General features: G+C 43.3%; 1 pseudogene; it reads right to left on the bottom strand.

The window, feature by feature from the left end:
- Positions 1-16,549: 16,549 nt before the first annotated feature.
- Positions 16,550-17,723, bottom strand: LOC116878158 (annotated as a pseudogene).
- Positions 17,724-18,162: the final 439 nt, after the last annotated feature.

Here is an 18,162-nt window from a genome sequence, read left to right on the forward strand (position 1 = left end):
CTGTCAGGTACTCCTGACCACGTGTTAGACCCTTTGTTTAATTCAGATGGACTCTGCTGTAGAACCCAAATATCCTCATTCTGCCGGCTCTGTTCTCTGGAACATCTACATTTCCATGGGTCGTCCCTCACCCTGCAGGACCCTGTGATTATCCCCATGGACACTTTTGCCTGAACAAAAAGGTGGGGATGTACATCTGCCATGAGACACTCAGGCTTTCTACCTAGATTGGTTTGTCCCAAAGGTCATTTCCTCTGGGCTAAAGCAAGAAAGTACATGAAAAACATTTGTATGAAAGATCCAGGGTTTTGGCCTTATGCTCGGAGTTTGCAGTAACCCTGGGTTAAATGATGAGACTTCTTACCCTCATGGACGGCCTCACTATAGCTCCCCATTGCCTCCTATTACTCACTGTATCTTTTACCTGCTTCAAATTCCTCTGCCTACCTTAGCATCTTCTTTTGTGCTCTGCTGCTTTCAAATCATTTTGTGTTGATAGTGACACACTTGAGGGATCAGATTGGATGCACCATTATAACTTGGTCTCCCTTTAACACTTGAGTAGAGCTGTTTACTGCCCTGAGGGTGCTGAGCCATTGTTCTTAAACATTTCAGTAAGTTACACATGTAGGAAAGTACATGTTCCAGTATGCTCAAACTATTTTTTGGAGTCAACTGGTGTCTTGTCTCTTTGAGTTTTACACACATTGCCTTACCTTTACAGAGTAGGATTAGGGTCAATAGTTCCGATCAAATGGGTTTCAGAGGGACAGGGAAATAGAGGACGTATTATTATTGATGGAGAACTTCTTTGTAAGAAGGTAGACTATGGACTTGCAGCATTAAAGAAAGAGAGAGAGAATGGGGTCTCCAGCAATTCTCCAGGGTCTAAAGAGATCCGAGAAAAAAAAATTAAACATGTAGCCAGTGTCGTTTGGATCTGAAGCACAGGTTCTTTCACGATGAAATATTCGGTGGGTCCTTGGGAAAATATCATCTCTTGGTCTGCTGTGGGGGAGAGCAAAGAAGACAAGGAAACTGAGGTATAGGTGAGGCAAACGTAAGGAAGAGCCCTTCCAGTGTGAATGCGGGCATTAGTTTCTGAGTGCAAGTCGATCATCCAGGCGTAGAGAACTCGAGCTTGTGAGACGGCCATACAGTATATTTTTGTGATTTACAAACCTTGGAATCATACAGACTAAGGCTCAAATCGATTTTAAAGCTATAATTTAATGATCATGGGACTGTGGACAAGCTGCCTAACCTCCGAGATCCATCTTCCGCAGCAACAAAATGTCCAGGGAAAGCAGTGCCTCGTGAGGTCGTCACGCAGTGTCAATGAAGTACTGTTTGTCGAATCTCAAGTGTGGAGCCTGGTGCTCAGTGAAGGGCAGCTCTTGCTCAAACGAGGCACTCGTGGGCTGATTTGTGCTGCTTCTGTGCTCCTGTAGTACTCTGCACAGCCCACCCTTGAGGCACGTGTCACACCACTGCACGCTCAGCTGCCTGCGTCTCCCCCATTGTATCACTTGCTTCGCCTTGTACTCCATAGCCTGGCATACAGGTGCTCAGAACATACATAGATCTAATTACATATGTATATATATGTATATGTGTGTGTATATATATATATATATATATATTTTAAGATTTTATTTCTTTATTTGGTAGACTTCACAAGCAGGCAGAGAGAGAGGAGGAAGCAGGCTCCCTGCTGAGCAGAAAGCCCGATGCTGGGCTTGATCCCAGGACCCTGGGATCATGTCCCGAGCCAAAGGCAGAGGCTTTAACCCACTGAGCCACCCAGTTGCCCTCATATATATATTTAGTAATAGCTTCAAGACAATATTCTCTTTAAAATCTTGAAGCAACAAAATTTTGTTCCTTTTTTTTTTTTTAAGAAGAGGCTATCTAAAACTATAATTACTTTTATAAGTTGTTTTTTTTTTTTCAAGATCTATACTTCCAGCTCCATTTCCTCATAAAACGAGGAGATACCCACAGGACTCCCTTTTCATGGGGTCTCCTGTGAGGAGTAAATGACTCAGTCTGTGTGGAGGGCTTGGCACAGGCCTCGTCCTGAGCAGCTGTTTGGTCAGCCCTTGCGATGATTTACATCTTACTTGCTGTGTGTTTGCTATGACAGACACATAGCATTTGAGGTTATTTGATATGTAATTTTTTTTTGAAGATATGTTTATGCTGAAAAACTTAGTTATATGCTCACTACTGATTATTTAGAAAATTCTATAGCTCTTTAGCTTAATGATTGGCTTCTTTTTGAGGTTTTTGTGGATAGATTTGATGAGTGACATTCCTCTTAGAAGACATGAAAGTCTCGGAGCCCAGGACCAGGATCCCTAAACAGACTTGAAGATGTAGAAATCCTCTGGCCCAGGGTCTTTTTCTGGGCTTGGAGCACCTTCTTTGCTGGGGTTCCTGAGGAGCTTTGGAGAACGTTATCATTGATGGTTCCGGCTACATGACAGCTTTCATTCCAGTCTGTGTTTCTGAAGTTTTCTTAATGGAACAAGAGTGTTGTTCTGGCATCAGCCTGATTGTTCTGCCCCTGCTAGTGTCCACATCTGGACTCAGACTGCCTTGGCTGCAGTCCAGCCTCCTGTTGCCTGACCCCTGGTTTGGGTGGAGGTTTGTCAAATGTTGATTTATAAAAGCCTGTAGGGTCAATGAGGCTATGCCCACATTTGTGACCACACTGTTGTCTCATCAACTGCTTTAAATACATTCTCTCATTTGAAAACTCTCAACCAAATGGAGACCATGCCCTCCTTCCCACTCATCAAACTGACCCCTTATTAGCGGATCCAGTGACTGCATATGGAAATGGCCCATATTAGCTGTGTGGCTGCAACAAATGCTCACTGTCTTCCCATTCTTTCCACAAATGAGGAGTATCACCAAGGATACGCCAACAATTACATCTCGGTTCAGCCTCAGAAAGAGCTTCCAGATTGTCTCTTCCCATCCATCCTCATTGTCTAGCCTTCTTGAAGTCCTAAAACTGTGTTCATGCCATCCTACAAAGTACTGTCAATCTTGTCCCAGCTCACATTTCCAGTCTCACTTCCTGGAAGAAGATGTGGCCAATATCCAGCTGCTTCAGTCATGCTACTGCCCAGGAGTTTATCCCAGTTGTCCATAAAGTTCATGTCTTTCTCACGCTCTTCTCTTTGCAAAGAACACTCTTCCATTTTGGAAAAATCCTGCTCAACCTTTTTGCCGAATTTGAATGTCATAGCCATGACACTCTTTGTTGACTTTGGAAAAATAGACAGTTATCCCCTCCTTTTCATTGCTCTCAGAGCTCTCCGTTTTGTCTCCATTATGGCCCTTATGGTGTGCTGTAATGATCTCTTTACACATGTGTCTCTTCTCACTGCGCAGTAGGATTGAGGATGGCAGAGAAAGCCGTATTCAGTGGTGCATCTCTAGAGCCTAACACATAGTAGGTACAGTGTTGGAGGAATGACTAGTGACTGGATAAAGGTTTCTTCTGCCCATGTAAAATGGGCTTTAGGCTGCTGTGCTTTTGTGATTTGATGTAAAATGATAAAGTTTAAAGGGGAAATAACTTCCCTGACCTGTTGCAACGTACAGCAAGAGATTTTATTGCTTATTTCTACTCTCATCTGCCATATGGCTTTCCATTCACAAACTGCTCTAGTGAGAATTACTTTTGCAGGTAATTTTCTAATGATTGTCTTGGGATAAACAAATTTATCAGACTTGTTTGGCTAATGTATTCAAGGAGGTTCACAGGGGAAAAGATTAATCATCTAAGAAGCAAGCCGGTGTCTGTCATTAGGCGGAAGGGTCCAGAGATGATCAGAGCTGAGCAGGCGGTTGCTATGACTGCAGATACTTTTCTCTCCCTTTGTGAGGTCAACGGCAGCTCCCAAGCTGATTGGCTAAAATTAGATTATCCTGCTGACCAACCATGGGGAGTTAATTTCATCAGAAAGAGAAAAATGGTGGGAAATCCTGCCGTGATGCTACAAAGGAATTTTCTTTAGAAACCCACAGAGTCCAAGTTTGTTTCCATTATAATTAATATGTTCTTTCTAATAAAATAATTTAAGGAAAGCAGACAACAGTATTCATCTATTATTTTGTATGTCTATCGAAGCTTTAATCTGGTTTGTCCTCAAACCCAACTCTCAAAGTTAAAGAAACCTTTATTTTCCTGTTTTAACTGAACAACCAAAGACTGTCATAGTGCGTGCGGACGTTTGTGTGTGTGTGTGTGTGTGTGTGTTTATATGATTGGAGATAAGCTAATTGTGGAAAACAAAAAAGGAGCTGGCACAGTTAAAGGTATTTGCTTGCAGGGCTAGGGAAATAATGGGCACAAAAGACTTTAAACAGAAATACTTACCTTTGGATGGGGAGCATCCTTCAAATTGTGGAAGGGAATCCTGCCTTCCAAGGGGTTCTTCCCAGGAAGTCATAGATGGTCTATCCTCTGACTTTCTAATGGGTACATCCTTTTTTCTAGGCATTAAATACCACTGGCCTCAATTATTATATTTATTTCTGTTTGGGAAAGATACAAATTTAATTAATCTCAGAGACAAGATAAACTTCAGGTTCTGCTGAGTCGTAAAACCAAGTGGATGTGAAAAACAAATCAAGGAAAACTGTCCTAGGATTTATTTGTTTCTTTAGCACCTATGTCACCCTGGAGAAATAAAATATGATTGAGGAAGAAATGGAGAAAGAGCTGATGTTGAAATTATGGGCAATCTGCATGCTTCCATCTGTGTGATCGCCAAATCAACATATTTTAAAAATCAAAATAACTTGTTGTGGCACATTTGGACCTGTGCCAGAAGGTCCACGAGGAGGGCCCCCAAATGCCCTGTTCCTGAAAGCCATGTCTGAGGGAGTCAGGGATCATTATGTCCATATAAAATGTAATGATGAATTCCAGGCAACATAAAAATACTGCCAAGCAATAGTTTCAAGCAGGAAGCACCATAGGGATTTCTAGGAAGAAGAGGACAAAAGCACCATGGCTGTAGTAATCCAGATCCAGACGTTTCTCCCAGAGGAGAGAGGAGAAAGATAAAGATCATGGTCCTGATGTGTGTACTATTAGCACATCACTGAGGATTTAGGAAACAAAGACAAAGCAGCCCACTTCCATCACCCTTATAGTCATCATTATAGTAAGCGTATCTGTTCATTGCTTATCCCGTCAGCCACAGCGCTCCGAAGATAGCACTTACTTTGTTATTGTTATCTTTATCATCGCATTATAATTAACGTGAGGAAATTGGGCCACAGAGATTAATCCACCGAAACTTACACCATTTATAAATGGGGAACCCAGAATTCAACTCCAGTTCCCCTTGTTAGCACTTTTCTGTATGTGTCTAAGAATATTTGACAGAGGTATTCACAGTGTGTGTGTGCTGTTACTTTTTTCACCTGTTTCTATATAAACCTAATAATCACTTTTTTAGAAAAATTTTATTTATTTGAGAGAGAGAGAGAGAGAGAACATAAGGGAGGCGAGAAGGTCAAGGGGAGAAGCAGACTCCCCATGGAACTGGGAGCCTGATGTGGAACTCAATCGATCCCAGGACTCCAGGATCATGACCTGAGCTGAAGGCAGTTGCCCAACCAACCGAGCCACCCAGGCGCCCTTAATAATCACTTTTGATAACTATATACTATAACTATATACTATATACTACTATATACTATATACTATTTCACTGAGTGGCTGTTTCATTATTGCTGGACTCCATGTATTTTACAGTTTGGGAGACATTGTCTACAGAAAACTGTTTTCTCCACCCAATAATTAGGTTAATTTCTTAAGGTAAATTAATCACTCAGAATGAAAAGTATGAAGACTTTTTGAAAAACTCTGTTGTCAAGTTCTCTCATCAAGAATGTAAGGATGCTCCATTTACCACAGTGCTGGGAAGAATCATGAACACACGAAAACAAAAAACATGCAGACGGATGGATAACAATAACTTCCTGTTTTAATGTGCTTTTCTTGACCACTAATTCCTTTATTTGTTAAAAACATATTTCTTGCCTATTGGTCTTGGGATATATCAATGGGCAAAATAGGTAAGGGATGGTAAGTCTTTCGAATTCTGGTGAGGTATTTTTATTGGAAATAACACTATGGCAGCACGTGGAAGGCAGACCAATGAGAGGGGGAAAAGATTTGAGGAGGGGAGGACAGGTTCAGATACTATCTTAATAGAATGAACAAGATAAATAAATATTCAGCAACCGAGTCATTTAAATAAGTGCACAATGAGGAGCATAGAATATATATTATCATAAGCTCCATGAGTTATTTAGATCTCTAGTTCTAGCGGAATTTATTAGGAGGAAGACATTATCAAAGTTCCCAACCCAGGCAGTTACATTTGATAAGAACTTGGTAGGTAGAAGAGAGAGATTTTCAAAGTTCATCTTCACACTCATTTCTCTCCCAAACTCTTAAGACTGCGGCCATTGGGTTGTCATGTTGTATGGCTGCATTTCAAGCAGGAGTGATGTGGTTCTGGCAAGAGATGTTGAAATTTGAGTTTGGGTAGCACAAGAATAAAACTGAGACAGCTCTGTCTTATGGCTTCCCCGGGGTGGAAGGGGATGGTCATCCATCCTCCCATTTCTGGCTACAGTGCAAATATCATACAGCCAGAAGGTTTGTTCTAGAGTGTGGCTCTCCCACAATTAAGGGCTACTTGAAAGCAGTCGTATGGTAACACAATCAATTATTGTCATCGTAGTGAGTAGATAGTGTGGAAACCAAACATAGTCTGTTTCCACAGGCCATTCATGTTTTGAGACAAAAATAGCTTGCCAAACAGAAGATGTTTTTATTCCAAGATCACAATTGCTGGATTAAATTTATTTATAAATTTATTTATTTATTTAGCTCAATCCCTGGTATAAAGTAAATGCTCAATAAATATTCACCACTTTTGTGATATACATTATGACTGTTTTATTATTAAATTTGGTGAAGTGAGATTCCCCCTTCATATTCTAAAGACACCTAGAAATGAAAGGAAAAAAGGAAGAGCACCAAAGGTGAAAAAGCAGGCAGGATGAAGGGGGGGGGGGCTGCTATTTTTAGGATGGGGTTGCTGCTGGAAAGCTCAGAGGAAGGAGCAAGAGTAAAGAGGCTGATGAGGAGGGCAGAGGGGAGATCAACGGTTAACTGTGTAGAGTTTTGGGAGCAACGAAAGGTCCTGGACAGGAAGAGCAGTTCTGTGGAAAAAATGAAATATATTAGCAAGTCGAGGCTCTGAAATCCCTAAGGACTCCTGCCATCTCAGGCTAAGCCCTAGTCTGTTTCTGAAGCCATGCTCACTGCTGCATGCCCAGGGACATGCAGATTTACAAATGACAACAGATCGCTCTATTCTATCCAGACAGTAGAGGCTGAAGCTTGAGGATGATAGGTTGATAGGCCGTTATTTTGTTTCATTTAAGGCAGGATTAGTAACTTATTGTTGAGATTTCCATTTGTTAACTGAACAGAGGATCCCATTCTGTTCTTCGCAAAAACCAACCTAGAAGTTCCAGGATTTGGGTGCGGGTCTCACGAAGTGGCCGGGACCAAGTGAGCTCGGGTACTGATGAGCAGGAGAGGATGACTTCTGTCTTCCTTGGATGGGTTTGCTCACTTGCCACTGCTGAGGAGAAGCAGAGGTGGCATCTAACTGGCTGGTGGGCACAGAGGTTACTCAGTGTCTCCAAAGAGGACTGGCAGGTGGAATCTCCACAGACCAGATTGTGTCTTGGCGGGTCCTGAGCGCTGCCAAAGTCACTGGTTTTGAGGTAGTGTCCGCATCTGTCTGCCAGATGGGACACCATGGAGAGTTCACTCAGGACACTGCTAACCACCCACATGGCTTGAAGCAAGCCCCTTCATCTTGCTGTACTTCCATTTCCACATCTGTAAAGTGAGGGGACTCGGGAAAGAGCCCCCTGGGCATTCAGTCATGAACTAACTGCCTGCAGGACGTGGGGCTGAGAATGGTCGAGAAATGTTCAACAGAAACAGTGACTGAAATGGGAGGAATATGATCTTTTCCAGTTGTATTTTCTCTAGCTCAGGACCAGATATTTTTTCAAGTCCTCTCTTACCTTCGTGTTATAGCCTATTAGATACTTTAAATGAGCTCTTCCCTGTTGTCCATGTGTTTATTTATCGGTTTGGTCTGTGAGCTATTCAAGGACAAGGACAGTTGTTAATAGATAATACATTTACATCATTCAAAAGGAACAAAAGAGAATATAGTGAAGCCTGCTTTCCCCAGCCACCCCCTTCCCCCTTCGCACTGGCAACCAAATGCCATTGTCTTCTCGTGTCTCCTTCCAGAGTTGTTTTATGCATGCACTAACAGATACAGGTCTTTTCCCTCCTCCTCCTCCCCATATCTTTTATGGAAAAATGGTAGTGCGGTATACACATTGTTCTGCATTTTCCACTCAATACTGTATTTCAAAGCTCTTTTTACATAGTATATAATAAGTTTCCTTGGGCTTTTTTATAGCTTCATGGTATTCCATTTTATATATATGCCATAATTTGTTTAAACAGTCCCAAATTAATAAATATTTAGGTTTTCACTCTTGTGATATTATAAATAATACTGTAATGAATAATCTGATGTATACGTGATACTGTTTGTATGTGTGTATGAAATTTTGTGCTAATGAAAGACGTGGTAAATATTGTTTAGTGTGATTTGGGAAATGCCAGTGGGATTTCTCCCACCCAGACACTTATCCCACCAATTTTATTTGATTTTTCCAAATTCTACATTTGGAGTCATTCTTTGGCTGAAGATTTTGTCTCTTATAGAAACACTAACCAATTAAGCTTCAACAGTCGTTTGGACTCTATTATGAATTATTAGTCCCGTGAGCAGTTTTGCTGTGGTGATCCCACACTCAGGCTGCATGTATTTCCATGGCTTTGACCACCTTCAGTGGGACACATGTGGCACAGCGTGGGGCTTTCACAGTCTGGCCCTGCTCCTGTTTGGGGGCTTCCTCTCTCAACCTCAGACTGCAGCCATGCTCAACTGCTGTAGCCTCTCAAGTGGGGGACGGCTTTCTCATCTCTGGGCCTCTGCTCATGAGGTACCTCTACCCGGATGACTTCCCCCACTACCTCTAGACCTGCTAGTGCCTTCATTCGGTCATCACTTCCCCTGCATCTCTTTTGCCGTCTAGCCTGGTTTCAGTTCTTAAGGGTCATCCTGTGGACTCTTAACTTCCATCCAAGCAGAAGCTCCCTAGCATTGCAATAGCCCTTAAAAGTTTTTTTTTTTTTTTCTTTTTCAGTCCCTGTATCTTAATAGACTATAAGCTCCTTACAAGTAGGAACTTTTTTGCTTGTTTGTCTTTTTATTTCTGGCGCCTACAGCACAATAAGGACTCAGGAAATGTCTTTAGGGGTGATAAATGAATGGATTCTCCTGAGTCCAAGGGTTGAATTAATGGCCAATTGATCAAAAGGGAATATTGGTAGAGGAACTAAAAATTGAATTAGATCACCGTCTGGTTTATTAGACCCCGAGTATTCAAAATCTACCTGTATAGTTAGTAACAGACACTGGCTGGAATCCCTTACAGAATTAGTGCAAGAGAGTCGTATTTTACCTGTTCCTGCATGGAATCACTCAGTCGGGGGCAGACTGGCTTTCAAACTCCTTCCACCACAGCTGTCCAAGGTAGATGGCACAGTGTAGAAACCATCTTTTTGAGCTGCACTGATACAATACGGATAAAGACATGGACTGTTTTTTGTTTGTTTGTTTGTTTTTTCCCCTTTGTGATCATCTAGGGAATGAGAAGGTGTGGAGGGCAGACATGAGCTGGCCTCATCTGGCATGGCAGAAACCTAGCTGAATGAGTTACTCTGGGGGTCCTCCTGTCCATCCCAGAATATTTGGCTTTGAGATGTAGTTTGGATTGGGGGAGGTTTTTGTTTGTTTGGTTGTTTTTTTAATAGACCTCGGCCTTGAAGATATAAGGTACAAATAGGCATCCCTAAGTCACTTATTTGTAGTAAGGTTTGTCATATGCATGTGCTGAGGGTTGGGATGCATTTCTGCCTTGGAGAGGAGAGTTGTAGCAGTTTCAGTAAGAGAGCATCACTTCCAAGTAGGTCCTTGGGATCAGCCTAGGTCACAGGTCTTAAGCCATGTTTTCCTAGATATTATTCCCTTGGTTCTTTGAAAGTTGATGGATAGTTCCTCAGACTTACTTACCACTTACTTGGCTTTCAGTAAAAACTAGGCAAGCTAAGTTCTCAAACATCTTTAACTTGCAATATCATGGCTTATATAAGCCCCACAAGATCTCATATCATGTTGGTATTAGGATAAAGTATTCCTTAATCTCATAAAATATTAGTGAAATTTCCCTGCATTGCAGTGTGTGTGTGTGTGTGTGTGTGTGTGTGCATACATGTGATATATATAACCTGAGTGGTGTCCAAAATGCCTGCTGGGTTGAGTTGGGTGGATATATAGTCCAGAGTGCCTGACTTTCAGTCCTGGCTTCACATTGGCATTAAGACCTTTGACAAATTAGTGAACATTTCTGTCACTTGTGTGGTCATCTATGTAGAATGGGTTGTTGATAATAATACCTTCCCGAGATGTTTTGAAGATGAAATGAATTATTATATGTAAGGTGCTTTGATCAGTGCTTGGCATGCAGTAAATGTTCAACACATGATAGTGATTACTATCATCGAGCTGTTCTATGGGAAATGCTTAGTGGAGGAGAAACAGTGATGTGTATAAATACGGGGTGGGGATTTGGTGTTGAGAATATGTACCAGTTCTTGCCTCTCTCTTATCTCCTCACCTCTTCAGGGGAGCCTGGAGATGGAATAGCTAGATCAGGGTGACTTGGATGTCCGTTGGACATGAGCAGGCCCTGGGGAAAGAACCCAGGATGTGGAAGGAAGCTTGGCCAGGCAGCAAGTAGGTTTCAGGAGAGTCCAGGTCAGCATGGGTCCACATGGGGCCATTCAGGATGCTCATGCCATGCTGCCATGGTGGGGCTGGGTTTCGCAGTGGAAACTGACGAGAGGAGGTGGACTGGTGGGCCTGGAGAAATTGCACAACTTAAGTTTCAAACAAAGGGCTAGTTTCTGCACCTTCTAAAGAACTCTGAAAGCCAATTTAAAAAAGCCCAAAACCCCATAAAAAGTGGGAAAGGATATGGACAGTTTGCAGGAAATGAAAGAAAAATGGCTCTTAAGGACCTGAAAAGCTATTCAGCTCAACCCAGGAGAAGAAAAATGCAAATTACAATGACAGTGAAATTTCATTTTTCACCTGTCAGATTGGCAAACTTAAAAGAGTTTGATAATACTAAGAAATGTCTCTCTGCCAATTGGTACAACCTCCATAGAGAGAAATTTGTTAATATCTGTCAAAATGTAAATGCAAATGCCTTTGACCTAGCAGTCCTACTTGTGGCAATGCATCCCACATACATATTCTCAAACGTGTGAAGTGATCCATGTAAAAGATTATTAATTGAGGCATTGTTTGTAGTGGCAAAGTTTTTAGGACATTATGAAAGTCCACTAATAGGACTGGTTAAATAAATAATGATGTGTCAATTTAATGAAGTACTAAAAGCTGTCAACAAGAATGAGGGAATACTTTGTTTACGGATATGAACTTCAAGATTTCTTGTTTAATGAAAAAGAGCAATGTGCAGAAAAGCATGTCTAGTGGACTGCTATTTGCTTAAAGAAGAAAAAAAACTATATATGTACTTACTTTATCATATGCACATATGCATATGCATAAAATAGGTAATAATTTGCCTATTGAGAAGGGAATTGGGAATTGGGAATTGGGAATTGGGGCTTGGAGATAAGTGAGAGAGAAACTTTCCACTTTGTACTATTTGTGGTGTTTGAATTTGAATCATATTAATTCATTACCTATTCAATCTTTTTTAAAAATAGGAATATTGCATCCTGCTCTCTAATACAGCCATTGAATTTAATGTGAAAAAGTGTGCTATAAAATACTGATTAATGCAATTACTTCATCCCACACCACCCTATTCCTCCTGTTCTATTTGATACTCACAGTTATTCGAATACATTTGATGTCCCAGGAAGATGCTAAGTTTTATCCTGTAGATCCTGTAGCTCCCTACATCCCTGGTGTCCACACTCAAGTACTACTAGACACGCACCACCCCAGGGTGAAGTTGCAGTGGCATGAGCAAGGCTTTAGGAAAGACAGAGCTGAGTTTGAATCCTGCCTGTATTACTCATTGACTATGTCTTGTGAGTTGCCTCCCCTTTCTAAACCTCAGCTTTTGATCTGTAAAAAGCAAAACAAAGCCAAACAAAACAAAACCTGTTAACTGTTGCATCATGAAGTTGATCTTGGCTATAGGATTTCAAGTATTTAAGAATCAAATTCATTAATAACAACAGCTTCATTGTGATCCACTGCATCCATGTCCCAACTGGCCTCTGTCAGAGTCACAGTGGAGCTGGCCACCCAACTGGCTATGCATCCATGTCCCAACTGGCCTCTGTCAGAGTCACAGTGGAGCTGAGTCAGCTCTGAGCCTGGTTTCACTGAGGCACTCAGAAATGACCCAGGGTCACAATTCTCTGGTCCCTGCTATCCTGCTGGAGTTGGTCTCTGTCCTTCCCAGCTTAGCCACTTCTCCCTCTCGGGTACCCTTGACTTGGCCCTAAGAATGTTCCTCTTTTGTGTCCAAAGTCTCTGACAGCTTTTGGACAAACGTGTTTATTTTCTCATGTTTGAGAGAAAGGGAGTTCCTTTAGCATGGGGGTAAGGGGGCCAGTGTGTGGTGTCCGGAGCACCAGGGACCTGGTGACAATCACACTTCTCCTGTGCAGATTTGTGCTCAGTGCACAAGGATAGGCATTTCTTTCTCCTCTCTCTCTTCTTCCAACTCCAACTTAGCGGGGGTGAATTTCAGACTCCTCTGCTAACTCTTCAGCATGGCGTGATTTGACTTGGTGTGACTTACAATCAAATGTACATAAAATGTATCTATGTCTTGTCAACTGTTTAACTGAATAAGCAACTATGGGGGAGGTGTTCCTAAGTGACATCAACAGCTCTGGGGTGGCTGTTTTACAGTCAGCCTGAGCAAGGGTAGAAGATTCGGTTTGTATGTGTTCATATACTTGAATGGGAGAAAAATTCATATACAGTCAATAGCTTAGTTGCTATGGTGAGATAGAAAGCTTTTTGAAAAAGTTTCTCTTTAAAGTCGAAGCTTAATCACTTTTAAGGTGGAGGAAAAACAGAAGGAGGAAAAAAAAAAAAACCCAGACTGTGGTAGGCTAGATTTCCCCCAGATATTATTGCTGCTTCTGTCTCCGTAGCCGAACATAACAGCTGGTGAGTAGAGAGAAACTGGAGAAAGATCTTTTTTGCCTTTAATCCAGTATGCTGTTTTCCTGTGCCCGTTTTACTGTAATTCTCAGCGGCCGCGGGACAAAAGCTGTTGACTGATACATGCAATTACCTCCTCTAATATTGCTCTCAACTGTCGGCCCTGACTGACGAAAGTGGATGAGGTTTAGTTAAGGTCTGGGAAAACACTCTTTTAATAAAAGCCATTCCCATCTCTATGATCACCTCCCTCCCTCAGACCTTTTCATCTCTTTTCTGGAAAGATAAGGCCTGGTGATGGAAAGTTAAAAAGTGGTGCTGAACTTGGACGTTTATGACGCCACCATTTACCCCATAAAAACTCTCACAGCGTGTGTGTGCCTGTGTGTGCATGCGTGTGTGTGCAATTTGCATTTGAAATCCAGAGAATCAGTCTGGGTCGCTGGGCAGGCCTTTCCCAGGAAGAATAAAGAGTGATTTGAGGAAGTTAAACCAGACACTCTTTAGGTTTGGATCTCACTTGGTTTTCCTAGGCAGAAGAAAGCCTGCAGAGGTATTCCTCTCAGGGTCCTCCTGCTGCTGGCAGGACGAGGATGCTCTAGCTCCTAATGGAGGACGTGCCCCACCAAAGTGGGTTTAATGAACTGTATGCAGATGGAAACCTTCTCCTTCTCCCTGACAGTGCTGCATGTAGCTTCCTCACAGAGCAATACTATCAGAAGAGGGAGTTAAGATCCTCCTGGGGAGCCCCTGGGCAGTCCTGAGTGGAAAGAGGGGCAGATCTAGTGAGAGGCTCTCCACTGCCCCCGTCTCCTACCCCTTCTTTGTTTAGAAGAATTCCTGATTTACACAAGAGGAGGCTAAGACATGGAAAGTGAGGACCATGCCCTATTGACAAGTGTGGTTTGGAAGCCTGAGGTGGAAAGTATGGGAAGATGTCCTTATAAAAACTGAGAACTGTGTGGATTGGCCTGGGTCCCTGTCTTTTTGAAAGGCCGGCTGGTTGTTCTGAATGCAAACTGCTGGCCACGGTGCAGCAGCTCCTCGCCAGTTCTTTAGGATGCTTGGCGGCACTTGGCAGAAGGGCCTCACCAATCCCTTTGATTGGTACTCGAGGGTGGAGAGGGTGGGGGCTGAGGAGGCTGCAGTTTGTTCGCAGGCGCAGAAGGGAGCCAGCGGAAGTCCGAAGGAAGTCTGCTCCCTTATCAGAGAATGAGGTAGCTCTGTCCTATCAGTTTTCCCTGGTGTTGGCACTCAATTTTCATAATACAATTTGTAATGTGATAAGGTCTACACATTATTAATAGTAGCAGTAGCGTGGCAAGGTTATTCCTAAGCAGTTTTAATAAAGAACAAAGGGCCCTGCTGCCGATGAAGTAAAATTATCTCGGATTTTAGAACCAGGACACACCTTGTTCCTCTTTTTCAAGTGTTTGCAGACTGTTTATTAAAAAAAATGCTTCTCTTAGAGGTAAACCTACTTCTACCTCCACCGCACCTCCATTGATATGGAGACTCAACATCCGGTTCACATCTTGTTTGCCTTCTGTAGGAGTCTGAGAGAATGTCAGGGAGGGTCAGAGGAGAACCGCAATCTGACTCAACAGACATTTATTGCACTCCTGCTGTGTGCCAAGAAACGCAGTTAAATCTGGACGTGTGTAACACGGGAGAAGAAAAGGCTCATCGCCCAGGAGCCCTGGCCTTGGGAGAGAGATGAAATTTCAGCCTCAGGTGGAAGACTGTTGACAGGCTACCAGATGGTGAGTCTACAGAGGAAGAGGAGTCAATGTTTAAACGTGGCTAGGTCAAAGATGGCTTCCTGCAAGAAAGAGATGCTCTGGCTTTGCAACTAAGAGACTCCTTCTTTGGCATGCTTTACAGTTTTTCAAAGGTCACTGCTCTCTGTGAAAGGGAGGACACAAATCCCACGGGAAGTGATGTCTCCCACAGGCACTAACACCCCAGTCACGCAGACAGGCATGTGAACAGAAAATGGCATCATGGCGTGATTACGCAGGGACAACAGTGTGGCTCTGCCGGGACACAGAGGAAGTAGGGAGTGACCTGCTTCAGGTTTCATGATAAGGAGGGGCTCCCCTGCTTTCCTTGTGCTGATAGCCAGGGATGCACTGTGCTTTTCCTGCACTGGACCTGGCTCTAAGTACTCTGGGCATAGCAACACACGTCAACTGTAACTGAGGACATGAAGGCAGAAAGAAGTGTCTGAAAGGCACAGTTAGGGCCAGGACTGGAACCTGGGCTGTCTGGCTTCTGAGTCCATACTTATTGCCCCTCACTACTCACCCTCCAATGGGGAATAAGCTTCATTCTGGCCTTTCCTTAGGCAGTGGAGACTGAGCCCACTGTCTGATCTGGTTTCTGGGGAGAAGGCTGAGGAAACCTCTATGCACGGAATATTGAAGAGGAGGATTATTATTATTATTATTATTTTTTAGTTGTAGAATCCTGCTCCCAACCGCTACCCTCCCACATATAACCACATGTGCATTCACACCTGTACAATGTGAATATACCCTTTTCCTCCCTCATGGGCCCCAACTCTGCCTTTGCATCAAAATCACCCAAAGCTTTAAATAAAATACAGCTGCTGAGGCCCCTTCCCAGATATTCTAAATAATTGTATCTGGGATCAGACTTTGAACATCTGTTTTTTTCTATGTTTTAAGAAAATTAAATGACATGCTACCCAAAGTAAAAATTCACAGTACAGTAAAGAAAGACTGTGCCCCTTTCATCCAGCCCTCAGTCCTTCTTCCTTCCAAAGGCAAACACTTCCAACAGTGGCTTGTGATCTCTTTTCTTCCAGAACAGAAAGCAATGATTACACATACCCAACTGTTATTTTTCCTTTTTGTTTTTGGCTGGGTACTGTGTCCTTTATTGATGGTACATGACAAAGCAGGTCTCCCCAAGCCCCTCCCCTTCTTCAGAGGGTCTGGAATGAAAACTGTGTAGAGGTCAGGAGATTCTCAGTATGTTAGACAGGAGTTGGGGCAAGGACTCCCTAGGAGCCTTAGACCTCTCTCTTCTTGCTTTTGATGAGGCTGGTGGTCCAGGGGTCTCTCTCTCTTTGGAGGCCATGTGGACCACAAAATCTACCACTCATTTGCTGTGTCCAAATTCATTGTCGTGCTAGGAAATGAGCTTGGCAAAGTGGTCATTGAGGGCAACGGAGCCCCAGCATTGAAGGTGGAAGAGCGGGTGTCACTGCTGAAGTCACAGGAGACAAGCTGGTCCTCAGCATCACCCAGGATGCCCTGGAGGGGGATGCTTGATTCACCACCATCTTGATGTCATCATATTTGGTAGTTTTCTCCAGATGGCAGGTCAGATTCATGACTCACATGTTGGGGATGGGGGCATGGAAGGCCAAACCAGTGAGCTTCCCATTCAATACAAGGATGATCTTGCCTACAGCCTTGGCAGCACCAGTAGAAGCAGGGATGATGTTCTGACTAGTCTCTCGGCCACCTCACCACAGCTTCCCAGAGGGGTCATTGACAGTCTTCAGGGTGGCAGTGATGACAGGGACTGTGGTCGTTAGTCCCTCCACTCTACCAAACTTGTCATGGATGACTCCTGCCAGAGGGCCCAAACATTTGGTTGTATAGGGGGCATTGCTGACAGTCTTGAGAGAGTTGTCATATTTCTCATGGTTCACACCCATCACAAATATGGAGGTATCAGCAGGATGGGCAGAAATGATGACTCTCTTAACTCTACCCTTCAAATGAGTCCCAGGCTTCTCCATGGTGGTGAAGGACCCCAGTGGACTCCACAAGGTACTCGCAGCATCACCCCATGACGTTGGCAGGAACTTTCTCTTAGAAGATGGAGATGGGCTTTCTTTCCTTTCCTTTCCTTTCCTTTCTTTTCCTTTCCTTTCCTTTAAGATTTTATTTATTTATTTGAGAGAGAGAGCCCAAGCAGGGGAAGCAGGAGAAGGAGAAGCAGGTTTCCTGATGCAGGACTTGATCCCTGGACCCTGGGATCATGACCTGAGCTGAAGGCAGACACTTAACTGACTGAGCCACACTGGTGCCCAGGAAATGGGCTTTCTCTTGATGACAAGTTTCCCATTCTCAGCCTTGAATGTGCCATTGACTTTGTCATGGGTGGAATCATACTGGAACATGTAGATCATGTATTTGAGGTCAATGAGAAGGGGTCATTTGTGGTGATAATACCCACTTGGCCAGAGGTAAAAGCAGCCCTGGTGACTAGATACCCAATATGACCAAATCCATTTACTCTGACCTTCACCACCATGTCTTGGGGATGCAGCTGGCACTGCATAAGAAGATACTGCCATCTTTTGAATGAGGATGAACAGAGAGCCCCACACTATTATTTTCCAACTTCTGTAGGTGATTGTGATGAATAGTCTGGTGAGAATCTCTGACCTGGGCCCTGCTCCATTCACCTCAGAGATGTTCCTTCTGTGGGAAAGGAGAGCAGGAAGAGGGAGGCTTACAAAGTGGGGGAGTTTTCTGAGTAGATGAAGGAGACCCGAAGGGCAGATCCCAGAGAGAGCCTCCTCAGGGCAGCACACTCCTGCAGAGTGAAAGAGGTGAAAATTCCTCTAACACACATAGTACTAATTACTAAGAGAGGCACAGTGGTGAGACATAGTCAGAATTGAATAGGGATGAATAAGGAAATGCCTTCTGAAGGAGACCTGAGAAGTGTCAAAAATGAAAGGAAAGGG

This window comes from Lontra canadensis, unplaced genomic scaffold (genome assembly GCF_010015895.1).
Source record: "Lontra canadensis isolate GAN:19392208 unplaced genomic scaffold, GSC_riverotter_1.0 scaffold56, whole genome shotgun sequence".
NCBI lineage: Eukaryota > Metazoa > Chordata > Mammalia > Carnivora > Mustelidae > Lontra > Lontra canadensis.